The sequence below is a fragment of the Pygoscelis adeliae genome, unplaced genomic scaffold (assembly GCF_000699105.1).
Source record: "Pygoscelis adeliae isolate BGI_AS28 unplaced genomic scaffold, ASM69910v1 Scaffold59, whole genome shotgun sequence".
Lineage (NCBI taxonomy): Eukaryota > Metazoa > Chordata > Aves > Sphenisciformes > Spheniscidae > Pygoscelis > Pygoscelis adeliae.
In genome coordinates, this window is record NW_008825565.1 from 343361 (window position 1) to 348994 (window position 5634).

Below are 5634 nucleotides of genomic sequence, written 5' to 3' on the forward strand. Positions count from 1 at the left end.
CGCTTTTCAAGTATGACTCCTAGTCATGTGAACACAATATATAAGTTCAGATCGGTGGTCCATCAGTAAGCTGGAATAGAGCACAGTAAAAATGACAGACAAAGTCATCTGTCTTTACCTTCACTTTTCAGCTTGGATAAATATATGAAGCAGATATTAAGATTTTTGATCAATTTGCTTTGAGCTCCGTATGCAATGGAACACACTTACTAGAACAATTATGGAACAATGTCCAGTTGAGCAGAATAATAGATGTTAAAGTATTTACAGGACAGCAAATCAGTAGCATAAACATGAATTTTCAAGTGATCCATTTACGTGTCAAAATGTGACAGATGGATGTACACAATTAACATTTCCTGTACTTCAAAAGCCATTAGTTACAGTGAGGATAAATTAAATGTACCTATCATTAGCTATATTGAGTAACATTGAAGCCAACCACATAAAATGGTAAATTCAAATATTTACAGATTCATGACTGAAAATGTGGAAACAAAATAAAAGCATGAATTTCATGAATACCGATTCCCAAGTACCGTATTGTACCTACACATGAATGCAGCATTGCATGTCCTATCAATAATTATTTCAGTTGAAGTCTTAATGTAATTCTGCCATGATTTCAAATCAGTGTTATGTGTTATTTCCTGGCAGTTGTGTTCAATGGAAACAAATATGTTCCCTAACTGACATGGTGTCATAGCCTGGGTTTTAACAGGAGTTGTATGTTTTCCCATAAACTGACAAAATTGCAGAAGTAAGCATTTACACAGTCACTGATCTGAGTCATCCGCTAAACTTCTGTAAGTGTGACAGTCGCACAGAATGGAATAGCATACCATCATGCAGTGAATAATATAAAAGCTAAAGAAGCATTTCCCCGATAGTAAAATATGAGCTGATATGCTGCAGCTAAGATTTCTTAGCGTAATAGAGATTCCTGCATGCAGAAGGCCAGGCAGATCGATAATCAATGGTATCTGTGAAACACAGCAGAGAGCGTACCGCTTGCTATTCAATCAGCAACGCACCTCATTTGGAAGCAATCTTTGGTAGCACTGTGAGGCTCTGGAAATGTAGAAATAAAAACAGAACAAGATTCCATGGTGGTAGTGAAAAAAAAAGCGGGGAGGATGGGGGGGAGTATTTCTTTCTTTAATTTGTGAGGATTTCTGTAACAGAAGCTGGGTAAACAATATCACAGATTTCTATTCTCCACAAGTAGTTACTGTGCAGATGGAATAGCCGTGACAAAAACCTTTCCTGTCACTGGGAAGCGCTGCTGCCAGCTTCCCTGCTAAAAGGGAACGACTTCCTTAAAGATAACGTTAGCAGAAATTTCTCCTTTCTGTAAAATGTATTCTACTAAGCCAAATTCACAGGCTTTACATTGCACAGTAATGAACTGAATTAAAAGGACAAAATTTACCCTGAAAAAAACCACTAGACAAACAAGCAAACAAAACCAAGGTTAATGAATTTCAGCCTTGGAACTCCCTAAACTAAAGACGTTATAGAGCAGGTCACTAACACTCATCTTCTAAATGTATGTCTATGTGGCAGAGTGAGGTGCCTGAACAGACACCCGAATTAACTAACCTCGTCTGCCAGTTTCTTAACCAGAAGAGGAGTCACCCAGTTTTCCTCTGGTTATCTATTTGGGTTTGACAGGCCCTTATTGATCTTGGCTGGACAGAAACTAGCAAATCCTTTTCCTTTCTTCCTTTCTTCCTTTCTTCCTTTCTTCCTTTCTTCCTTTTTCCCATTTTTCCCATTTTTTTTCCTTCTGCAATCAAAAAATACCAGGTGCAATGTCCACATTGTACTCACCATTGTATCTGCTATAGACCTTTCTTAACCAAAGTTATGACAAAGGGAGACTAGTGCAAAGGGACAGCAGTGGCTGGAGTTAGTATTTTACTTCAGGCTGACGGTGAATTTCTGTTTTGGAGCCTTTCCTTGACATTGACTTGTCACGTTACCGCAGTGTGTCAAGTTCTTCTCCAATTGTGCTTGAAAATGCAGCTTAAACTTTTATTTCTTGGCACTTGTGATGATGATGGCCAAACATTTCTGTTGTAGCCAAGCTGACAAAGGTAGAAGACACATATGTATTTCATGCCTTAAAAATAAAGCAGAAAAGGTAGTTAGAATCTTCCTGTCTAATCTTCAAAAGTGACAGCAGAAACCGAGTGAAACAGCAGTGATTTAGTCTGTGAATGAAAACACCTCAGATTATTGTAGTCTGTCTAATAAAAAGAAAAAACAGAATGTTTCCTTTTTTCTGTAAGTGATGCCAAATTACATGCTTCTAGGCCACAGACTACAAAGGAAAAAGAGTATACAGTGAAATACATAACAGAATAATTGCTATTTTTCTTTATATTGGAAACCTTTGTCATTTAAGACATTCATCTTCTATATTCTACTTGCTAGAAAGACAGTATTTTAGAATTATATTCTGATTACTTTCCTGGGTTCCTAATTCCAATGTATTTTAATAAGCAGTGATCAAGAATATTTCTTCCCCCTCCTCTCCCCCATATTAAGTTCTCAGTATATAGACTGTGATTAGCAGCTTTGCGTGAGTTTACCAGTCTAATGGCAAATTGCCTATTTTAAGATTTTCTTGAGAAGGCTTAATGAATATTAGATGGATTCCTATTAGCTTGATTTGTGTTTACAAAATAGTTCAAACATGTTTAATAGGTTGCATCATTTTAACAAACTGCGTATTGAGAAAAATGCTTGAACCTTGAACAGTAAAGATTACTGATGAGAGGAGTTTTATTTCTAATGAAATATTTTCTGCATAGAAACGTGGCATTTTAAAGTGTGTTTTCACCCTTGTATTATCCACTTAGTTTTACAGGAATGTTCTAAATCTTAGAGGATACTTTGTAAGTGATATACTATAGCATGCTGAATAGATAAAGCATATATTTAATAAATTAAATTGTCTTACAGGAGACATGATCCTGAACTGAAGTTCAGTCCAGACATTTCGAAATACTGAAAAAGTGTCATGTGCATCTGGATAAAAAGACAAAAAAGGGAAGATGTCTTTTATGATTCACCTGTACATAATAAAGTGTCTAAGACTTTCTGGATTTAATTCTTCTTTGCACTAGAATATGATTATTAATAAAAAGCAGGGAGTCTTGATTTAGAAGGCTGTCAGTGATGCAGAATCTTTTTCCACATGGGACGATTACTCTAACAGCTGCCTAGTTTTAAATCTTTAAAAAAGTGGATTTATTTCTATTCTGAATTACTCTATTATCAGCTGCCTGTTGCCAAGACTGAAAAGACCATCATGAAAGTTTTTCTCCCATACAAGTTCTTACCTGACGAGTAGGCCTCCCTTAATCTCTTCCTTGTAAGCCAGGCTAAGTTCTCCGAGTTTTTGGTGGAAGGAATTACATTTCTTTTCTTGCTTTTCTTTCTTTATTTCCCAATTAATTGATTTTCCTATCATATTTTCATCATTCTCTACAAATGATTTTTTAATGAGAAAAGGCTAGTAGCATAGCCTTCCCTTTCTCATTATTGACCTATTTATGTGTTCAAGGATAATTGTTTTCCCACAAAGTTTCTGAAGCTGATGCTGCCACCATGTAAGCAGAGACCACTTTCTTTCTTCCTAACTGTGTAACTTTACCTTTGGCTACATCATAAATACCTGGTTTTATTATGGCCACCTTACAATACAGTTCAGATTGCTTTGCATCAATGACTTGTCCTTCTCATTATCTAAACAATCCTCAATCTTTGCCTTATTTTTAAGTCTATTAGAAATGACTTTGTTTCGCAGAGGTACTAGACAGAAATGTTAAAAAGTATAAGCCAGGGAAAAACTCTGCTAGACTTCCGCTAGGAGCACAAGTACTTGATGATCATTTCCTCTCACCATACGTCTGAGACCTAACAAGTAGGCTAATCCATTTGATGTGCAGTGTAAAAGTTGTTTTGTTGCAATTTCTTAATTACATATTGCATGTTATCAAAGTCACGTACTCTATAGAAATCTACATATTTTATATTGAGAGTGTTATCTACCACCTCTGACAACCTAGCTTGTAACCTCATTTAAAATAAGGAATCAAGGTACTTTGATGGGATATATTTTTCACAGATCCAGGTTGATTGGCATTAATTATGTTATCCTCCTTTAATTCTTAATTATAGTCCTGTAGCATCCATTCCGTTATTTTGCATATGATTGACAACCAGCTGCCAGGTCTATAATTGCCCTCTTTAAAAGCTGAAACACATTTGCTCTCTACCACTGTTCTGGAACTGACAGAGTGTTTCAAGACTTACTGAAAAGCAATGTTAGTGGTGCACAGAGCTTGTCAGGCAGCACTTTTAAAAGTTTTGTATGCAAATTATCTGGAGACAGTGCTTTTAAAATTTAAATCTGCAACATTTTCTGGTATTGCTATTAGAATGTAAAGAATCCAACCCTCGTTATCATGTGACATACATATATAAATTTTTCCAGTTCGTATTTCGACAGAAACTGTGTTCTGTATAATATGTATTATTTGTCATGTAATCACCTGATGGATCAATATGATTGGAGGTTTTTTCTCCTGCAGAATGGATTTCATTCCCCGAAAACATTAAGGAGTCAGCACTTAGCGTCTTTAACTCTGCTAAACAGCTCTTTTAAGTATCTATATGTCTTATCTCCTTATTTACAGTAATTATTATCAACTTGCATTTTTTTTTCATTTCTGGATTCTTTTTTTCTTATACCGTCTGTTCCCTTCTAAGACTAATGGTTTGTGTAGCCAGCGTGGCCTCTGTCTTTGTTGACTGCCCTGAGGCTCTTCAGGCAGCGAGCAAGATATTTGTCGCTGTTCTGGATTGCAGTCAGAGCTCTGTATCCTAGTCCCATATTTTTGTTCTGTTACCGTTAATGGGTATTGAAGTCATAGTTCCCTACAAGTTACTTTGTTTTAAAATGTTTAGAGTAATCTTCTCTCAAAACCAGATCAAATCCATGAAATTGCCATATCAAAGCAGCCCAGCCTTAGTGATTCTCCAAGGAATCCCGGTTTTAGGATGCCACCCTGCATTTTTTCCCTTCCCTGTCCTTTCAAAAAAGGTACAAAAAGACTGTTCATTTCCCAAAAAGCCATTTGCTTTCTCCTCCAGGGAAGAGTAAGTGGCCTTGGCATAATTCAAGAGCCCAGATTCACCATGCAGGCCACTAGTAATCAGGTCATGCTGAAGAAGATACAGTCTGATTAATTTTGTAGTTCTGGCTTCTGTTAGTGTAAAGAGATGAAGGGCAGCAAAGTACTTTTCAAGAACCTCTTAAAATGCCTCACAAAAGTAGTATCTTGTCTTTACACCTTGTTTTGTTTTTAAAAAGCCATTAATAGTTGCAAGGTCTTGAGTTACATTGCCTGAAGATATGGTGAAAGAAAACTAGTTAAAAAGCCTAGCAGGCTGATGAGTAATTGTAGAATTGTTATGTTTTAGGAGGCCTTGACTAGGTAAATGATAAATCAATAAATGGAATATTATTTACCTTGTATTTTCTTCCATTTATATGATATGGACCAAAATATTGTAGCTTGTTTAGTACAGAAACCATTTTTTTCCCTTTTCCCTTTTCAA